Source organism: Enhydra lutris, unplaced genomic scaffold (assembly GCF_002288905.1).
Source record: "Enhydra lutris kenyoni isolate GAN:26980312 unplaced genomic scaffold, ASM228890v2 scaffoldscaffold33, whole genome shotgun sequence".
Lineage (NCBI taxonomy): Eukaryota > Metazoa > Chordata > Mammalia > Carnivora > Mustelidae > Enhydra > Enhydra lutris.
The window spans coordinates 9,548,580-9,557,905 of NW_019154117.1; positions in this window are offsets into that span (position 1 = coordinate 9,548,580).

The following is a 9,326-nucleotide window of genomic DNA, read 5'->3' on the forward strand; positions in this document are numbered from 1 at the left end:
TTCCCTTAATGATCATGGTGATAAACACACATGTATGAGAATAATGTATATATTTTTATATGTACACTTTTTATATATTTTTTTAAATTTAGGATTTAGCCCATATTCCAACGTGCAATGTTATTTCAATAGTAATATTTGTCCCATAGCATTTTATAACTAGAAAGACCTTGGATTAATTCATTAATTCATTAACTCACTATTTCATTATCATCTGTATGCTTTGTCTTCATTCCCCAGACATTACTGAGTGGTGACCATGCATGTGTCAGGCTTTGTGCTAAGGGATACTAAGGGCAAAACAATGAACAATACTTGCTCCCGCAGAACTCAGGGTCTAGGAACGCGATGCGTTACAAAGGAAAGAAGCAGCTTGGGTTCCTGTGACAAGGCAGGGACGTTTTGTTTCCCAAAACTCTGGTGAGTGCGGAAACACAGAGGGGAAGTGATTTATTCTAGTGGAAAGGGTGTTGGCAGAGGGACGGACGCTGAGGAAGAGTGACTTAACTCACGCAGTGACATGGGGACTGGATCTTAAACAACAAGGAAGCATTCGCCGGGCAGAGAAGGGCGTTCAGGACGTCGCAGGCACAAGGAGCACTGCGTGCCAAAGCGGAGAGCCCAGACCCGCCATGGTCCATACCAAGAATGAAAAGTACAAGGGGAGCTGCCCCGCACAGAGTCAAGTGGAGAGAAAGGAAGCTTTGGAGGTGGGCGAGGCCTGAATAGGACCATCCGGTAGAAGAGTTGAGACTTTCTTCTACCAGGTGGTGGTTGCTGTTTCTGTATCTAGGTCATCGTCTCCTGGGGGTTGATGCCTCTTGCTACCTGGAGGTGCGTGGTGAGGACCATCCAGTAGAGGACGGACCCAGCGTGGTGAGGATCAGGCCTCCTAGATCTGGCACTGCCATCCCCATCTTTTGCACCCTGCACACATGCACTGGACACGAATGAAGACCTACACAGTTCTCTACAGAAGGATTTAGAGTCACAAGAGTGACAAGAGTCACATCGGATAGGGAGAGAGGGAAGATTTATGGTGGACAGAAAGTCAGGCGTGGTGCTCTGGTCTGGTTCCTTCCGCCTCTCACTGGAGTGCCTCACTGGGGTACAGTCATTGCCTTATTTCTGACCTCAGCTCTCTCACTGACTTCCCTTAGGCCACCCCCACTGATCCACTTCCCCATCAGTCTATTTTCTTCTCCCTAAGAAAAAAATCATACCTGGAGACAGGAGTGGGTGATCGTGGTTGGCTTAGAAGAGCTCCAATTCATTCTCCTGAGCTACTGAAACAGAAGAGGGACAAAGGGGAGGGTAGTTGGTGTAGACAGTGAAGACAACCTACCACACTCACACTGTTGAGAACTTGAGTAAGATAATGCCCATGAAGGACAGAGCATACTGCTGGACAGCACTATTGTCCCAGGGCATGTGGGCTGTGATTTTATTATTATTCAACATTTGTGCTCCTTGAAAGCCATATAAACTGTCTTTTACATGTTTACTATTATTTTCTCCTTGCAGATTCCTGGAACTGGAATTTATTGAGTCAAAAATTATAGACCCTGCCAAAAAATGCATAAATCTAATCACGAGGAGATAATAGAAGAACTTAAGTTACGGGACATTCTACTAACAGGGCAGTCTCTAAAAAATGTCAGCGTCATGAAAGACAAGGAAAGTCTGAGGAACGGGTTCAGATGAAAAGAGACTACAGAGGGGCACCTGGGTGGCACAGTCGGTTAAGCATCGGGCTCTTGGTCATCAGGTCATGATCTCAGGGTGGTGAGAATGAGCCCCACGTCCAGTGGCACGTTGGGCCCCATGCTCAGTGGGGAGTTGGCTTGAGATTCTCTCCCTCTCCCTTTGGCCCCACCCCCTCCAATAAATAAATAAATCTTAAAAAAAAAGAGAGAGAGAGAGAGAGTCTGCAGAGACAGAGCAAGTAAAGGCAATAAGGGATGATGCGAGACTGGACCTCAGATCAAGAAAAATAATTACTCTAAAGAATATCACTGGGGGGGACGCCTGGGTGGCTCAGTTGGTTAAGCAGCTGCCTTCGGCTCAGGTCATGATCCCAGCGTCCTGGGATCGAGTCCCACATCGGACTCCTTGCTCATCGGGGAGCCTGCTTCTCCCTCTGCCTCTGCCTGCCATTCTGTCTGCCTGTGCTCGCTCTCTCTCCCTCTCTTTCTGACAAATAAATAAAATCTTTAAAAAAAAAAAAAAAGAATATCACTGGGGGAGGGGGAGACAAACCATGAGAGGCTGTGGACTCTGAGAAACAAACTGAGGGTTTTGGAGGGGAAGTGGATGGGGGGTTAGGTGAGCCTGGTGGTGGGTATTAAGGAGGGCTTGTATTGCATGGAGCACTGGGTGTGGTGCATAAACAATGAATCTTGGAACACTGAAAAAATAAAATAAAATTTTTTAAAAATCACTGGGGCAATTGGCGAAATCTGCATCTTGACTACATACTTGATAACAATATATTATTTCAAAGTTATATTTTCTAAATTTGATATTTATACTGTGGTTGCATAAGAGACTATCCTTATTCGTAGGGGATACATACTCGAGTTTTTAGGATAAAGCAGCAGAAAGGTATAATGTCTGCAACGTACGTTCAGATGCTCACCCTTGATGATGACGATAACGATGATATTGATAACATTAAAATAAGATGATAAACAACACAAATAAAGCAGTTGGCCAACCTAGCTGAAGATTATGTAAAGGTTCCTGCTCTGTACATTTGAAAATTTTTCTAAAGATAAGGTTAAAGATAAAAAATAAAATTGAAAAGCATAAATTTGACTTTTGCTGGCTCATGCCAATTTCTAAGCAATGTTTAAAATAAAAGACTTTCATTTTACCCTCATTTATGCTAGCATTTATCTGTAGTTTTGTCAGTTTACTAGCCTAAAAATACATTTTGAAGTGCTTTAATTAGGTGCGTATTGGTTAGATGAGCTGAGTATTTTTCCATGTTATCTTAGGACATGGTTGTGTTTTGTGGGGATGTGTCCATTTATGTTTTGTCCCACTTGTCTATTAAAATCTTAGCATTTTTCTTATTAATTGTATTTGCCCTTTAACTAATATATTAACAATGTGGAGTATTTCTCTTTAAATAACTATGATCTTTCTAAATATCTTGAGCCATTTGGGGAAGGACTGAAACCAGACAGGTTTAAAGAATCTTTAGAAATTTTGGTGGCCTGTGCTGAGTGTCAGCATCAGACCAAAGTTTATATGAATTTTTGAAATGCTTTTCTCCCATGTCAGTATTCTCCAATATCCTCCCAGTCATTTCACTCTACCCTGTGCCCCCCTCCCAAATCCTATATCGCCATAACCATTTAGGTACCATGACAAGCACTGGGACATCTTCAGAAGAGGGAAAAGCAAGCTGTGTGGTGGTTCTTTGGACAGATTTGCTTGACTCAGGTTTCTTGAGCCCTACACACTACTGCCCGCACAAAGTTGCAGGCAGTATCACGGCACAATTTGACTGTGTGATCACTGCAGTTCTTAAAACAGCATAATTACATGGTACTAAGACATAGAATATGGATGTTAGATCCAGGTGACATGACTGCCAGGTCTCCAAACCTATGTCCCATTCAGGAGCAATCTGTGTCTTTAAGACAGAAGTTCTCATACTTTGCAAGTGTGGGAACTACCTAGAGAGCTAATAGTAAACAGAGTCCCAGACTCAATGAAGTAGGATGGAGAAAGCAAAGACCCCTCTACATCGGTCAAGTTCTCCAAGTGATTCTGTTACATATCATAGTTAGAGAACCATTGTTTGAGAGCTTCCAAATAAAATGAAACTATTCCTAAAAGCATAAGGTTAAAAACTTTTATCTGTCGGAGGTTTAGCTCAGATGAAGAATTGAGAGGGACAGCTGGAAGCAATGACAGATAAAGTAGAAAATTTATATGGGCAGGTGTATTTGGAATTTAGGATCCTGAAATGATTCTCTTTCTAGGACTAACTCATGGTTCAGCAACCAGCTTCTTTTTCTTTTTTAAAAATTTTATTTATTCATTTGGCAAAGAGAGAGGGAGAGAAAGCACAAACAGGGGAGCAGCAAGCAGAGGGAGAGGGAGAGGGAGAGGGAGAATCAGGTTCCCAGCCAAACAAGGAGCCTAACGACACGGGGCTCAATCCCAGGGTCCTGGGATCATGACCCGAGCAGAAGGCAGATGCTTATCATCTGAGCCACCCAGGTGCCTCCACCAATCAGCTGCTTAAAAAACAGTATACTTAAGTAAAACCCATGTAACACATAAGGTGAATGTATGATTGATTGATGGAACCCAAACACGTCTTTTCTTATGGGTACCCACTGCATTCAGTGGGGACAATCCTTGACAATACCATATGGGAATGTGGGCAGGTCCCATGACTTTTCTCTTACTCTAGGGTACAATTTAGCTGCAAATATAGCTTGAGGTCTGAGATCAGAAAAAAACTCCACCTTATCTTTAGTGACAGATTTTCCGCCAGCTGGCTGCAGCTGCAAAGAAGGGGAAGGATGCATGGCTGGCTCTTCCCTTCACTTTGTGCCACTCCTCTTTTCTTCTTCCACTCCGACTGGCTAGCCAGTTTCTGACCTCTTGGGGTTGAATGAATGGTGAGATATAAGAAAGCTCCAGTAATTCTACTACTGTGTATTTACTCAAAGAAAACGAAAACACTAACTTGAAAAGATACACATATCCTTTTGTTTACTGCAGTATTATTTACAAATACTATTTACAAAAATATAGAAGCAAACCAAGTTTCCATCCAGAGATGAATGGATCAAGAAGATAGGATATAAGCTCTCTGTATGTATGACGCATGTACAATGGAATATTACTCAACCATAAAAAGAATGAGATCTTGTCATTTGTGACAGCATGGATAGACCTAGAATGTACAATGCTAAGTGAATTAAGTCAGACAGAGAAAGAAAAATATCCCGATTTCACTTATATGTGGAATGTAAAAAAAATAAAACAAATGAACAAAGAAACAAACAGACTCTTAGACGTAGACTCTTAAACAATGGCAGCCAGAGGAAAGGTAGATAGGGGATGGCAGAAACAGATAAAGGGAATTAAGATATACAAACTTCCAGTTAAAAAATGACTAAGTCACAGAGATGAAAAGTACAGCATAGGGAACACAGTTAGTAATAGGGTAATAATGTTGCATGGTGACAGACGGTGACTACACTGATGGCAGTGAGCATTGAGTAACGTACAGAATTGCCAAATCCATATGCTGTGCACCTGAAATGAATATAACATTGTATGTCAACTATGCCAAAAAGTTTTTGGGAAAAAAGAACTCTAGAACTGATACCGCTATGAGCTAGCTTCGAATTTTCTGTGCCCAATAGATATGCAAAGCTGAGTCCTTACTTGGGGTTTCTTAGGTCTTTTGGAAGACTGTTTTCCTGGAGATTTCTCTCTGGTAGGTTATTTCACTTATCTCATGCACCTGTGTTCATAGTGTTCACTGACTCTTTTACAGCTACTTCCGGTTTCCTACAGCTAGGGTCCTCTGCTCTCTAAGGGATCCTCCTAGACAAGACCCCAAATGACCCTTAGTTGAATCTCACCCCTGTGGTCCTGACCCACTGAAAATGCTCATGAACAGTCCTGCTTGATCCCAAGACAGCCTCTACCGTGGTGCCCCAGGCTGCTTGAACATCCGTGGTCCGGAGTCGGGCTACCTCTTTGCATCTTCCGGCTCAGGAGAATTGTCATTTCCAGTTCTTGGAATGGTGCTCAGCAAGCCATGGAAGGAAGTGGTAGCCCTTCCTCATTTACCACCTCCTTTCCCCAAAATGGAAGCTCTCCTTGGGAATATCCTCTCCAAAAAAAATCTCTTCAAAAGTCCTGTGAGGTTGAAGAGTCATGGAAATAGTTTTCAGTTCCCTTGGTAAATTCTGCCTGTGTAACTAGTTTTGAAATATCTATATTTGTTGTATTTGATTATCCTAGTGAAAACTACATTTTGATTTTACATCATTGTAGTGTTAGATACCCTACCATACCATTAAGCCACATTTAGGGAGGCCATACTTCAGGGCATTCTTTTTCCTAGGTTTGAAGTTCTTGGAGACAGGAATAGATTACTAGAAAATGATACAGTTGATGCTTTACTTTAGTAAAAAATTATTTTGCCGTATAAAATATACACAGAGATGAGTATACAATCTCATCAGATGAGTGAACGTACAGCTAGATGAACTTAACAAAGTAAACACACCCATGTCACAAGCACTGAGATCAAGACAGAGAACATTACCAACTTCCAGAAGTCCCCATGATACCCTTTCTCTGTTGGGTTCCCCAGGGTAATTAATATCCTGACTATTAACACTATAGGTCCATTTTCCCCCTGATTTTTTTTAAGATTTTATTTATTTATTTGACAGACAGAGATCACAAGTAGGCAGAGAGGTAGGCGGGGGGGGTGGTAAGCAGGCTCCTCACTGAGCAAAGAGCCCAACGCGGGGTTCGATCCCAGGACCCTGAGATTATGACCTGAGCCGAAGACAGAGGCTTAACCCTCTGAGGCACCCAGGTGCCCCTTTTCCCCTGCTTTTGAAGGTGATAATAGATACACTTCTTTCTGTCTGGTTAACGTGGCACTTGTGAGAGTCATCCATATTTCCACACTTAGCGGGAGATGATTCACCTCATTTGTGTGTGCCCAAGGTACGAATACACCGGGACAGTTACTATCTGATTAGTAACACTCTTCGTGAAGGGTAGCGGACACTTGGCTTGGGCTCCCATGACCTTCTCTGATTCCAGCTTGAATTCACAGAAGGACTCTCAAGTCACTCTAATGACCTGCCTTGGGTTTCAGGAAGAGCAATTAAACTCCCACGATTTTAAAAAAACTATGTTCAACGTTAGGCTCCTTCAGGAAGAAGTCTATTATTTCTCCCTATTCTTTTTATTTTATCCCATCAATCTGCTCTTTTAGTTTGGCTTATTTAGAATCATAGAATGTTTGAGCCGAAAAAAAGAGCAACACATCTCCTGGGAAACATTTTGCATAAATTCTGATAAGTAGTATGAGTTCCTATTTCCTCAGGAATTATGATAAGAAGTTTTATCACGTAGCCCCAAGAAAAACTGCAACAGGCTATTCATAATAACAAATGAAGACCAGAAATACTTCTCTGAATATTTCTTGCATTGTACTTTGTAATTATGTAGTAGACGTTATTTTAATTAAAATGAAAGGCTTCAGGGCATGATAGATTTTTATCAAGAGTAAGATGGCTTTTTAGTTTATTTCAATAACAATTCACATTTTAAAATTTCCACAGTGAAATTCAATACGTGTTTTGAAAACTTATCAGAGTTTACTTTATAGACTAACAGCAACACCTCAGTTTAAAAATGTTGACGTTAAAATAGGATCTACACTCTTATTAATAAGTGAAAAGCACTAAAGACTTGTGTTTTCATGAAATTCTGTTTAACAAACATTAGAGTATCATTAGAACATCATTTTATTTTAGTTTAGTTTATTATGTTAAAGATTTTTTGAGATTATTAGAGAGAGAGAGAGAAGCAAGTGGGGGGCAGGGAGCGGAGAAGAATATTCCCCACTCAGCAGGGAGCCTGATTTGGGGCTCGAACCCAGGACCCCGGGATGGTGACCTGAACTGAAGGCAGATGCTTAACTAACTGAGCCACCTAGGCACCCATAGAACACCATTTCAAATTAGAAAATCTTTTCATGGGGCGCCTGGGTGGCTCAGTGGGTTAAAGCCTCTGCCTTCCACTCAGGTCATGATCCCAGGGTCCTGGGATAGAGCCCTGCATCAGGCTCTCGGCTCTGCGGGGAGCCTGCTTCCTCCTCTCTCTCTGCCTGCCTCTCTGCCTACTTATGAGCTCCGTCTGTCAAATAAATAAATAAAATCTTTAAAAAAAAGAAATAAAAAAAATCTTTTCATTCACACGGAGATATATATATATATATACATATATATGTTATAATAGATAATATATACATATATAAAAATAAATTAGTTCATTCATTCAACAAAATATTTGAGGAGCATCCACTGCGCACCAGGCATTGCATTAGGCTAGAGACATGTCGCATGAATTTGGTTAATATTGTTGTTGTCCTCAGGAACCTATAGTTCAGCGTAGTTGAGAGATAAATACGTAAAGAGATAGTTTCTAGATAGGATAATCACTGCTTCTATATGTGCTGTGGGATTCTGCGTATGTTATAGGAGCACAGAAAAGGCACCAAAAGCATCCTAGGATGGCCATGGACTCTTTCCCCAAGCAAGTGATACCTCAGGGGGGTGGCAGGATATAGGTTAGGCAGGAGAGCGGTGTAGACATTCACAAAGGCTGAAGCAACCGGATGCCATTACCCGACATAGGGCATATAGTATAAAAGTTGGATTGGAAAAGGAGGGGAGAACATAATTAAATGAGCTGAGGACCTAGAAATAAAGACTCGAAAAGCTCAGAAAGAAATCATCTGTAAGACAGCTTAGTAGAGTAAACGTGGGTCAGGAGTCAAGCCAACTTCGATTCAAACCCTAGCTTCACCACCTGACAGATGCGCGAGATTAAACAGATCCTTTAACTTTAACTTTCAGAGCCTCAGTTTCCCCACTGTGTAAAAGGGGACAACAATGTGGACATTGTAGGGTTGTAGTGAAGATTCAGTGGGATAATGCATATAAAAGTGCCTAGCCCATACTGAGAGCTCAAAAATCGGAGGCTTTGTTATTTTGGAAGAAAATCAGGAGTGAGGGATGGGGGGGAGGATGAGTATTCAAAGACCAAAGCCAGGGACGCCTGGGTGGCTCAGTTAGGTAAGTGATTGCCTTCGGCTCAGGTCATGATCTGGAGTCCCAGAATGGAGTCCCACATAGGGCTCCCTGGTTAGAGGGGAGTCTGCTTCTCCCTCTGACCCTCCTCCTTCTCATGCTCTTTCTTTCATTCTCTCTCTCTCTCTCTCTCTCTCATGAATAAATAAATAAACCTTAAAAAAAAATCCATTAAGATAAAAAGAGTTTTACAAGATGCCTTTGGCTAGAGTTAAAGCTACTAGCAATTAGCTTCCTTTTCAATTGACAAGTGAACCATAAAAGTGAATGAACTTGTGGTTGCTCAGATAAAAGCACCAGTCAGAGTAATAATTTATGTTCGGGGGACCTAGTTCTTTCCCGGACATGCCGAGGGTAGGGATGGCCAGCAGCAGAATTATAAAGCAGATATGTTTGTTTTCAAACACTCCTGAGCTAGCTTTTAGTTCCCTTGTGAAAATGCAGAAT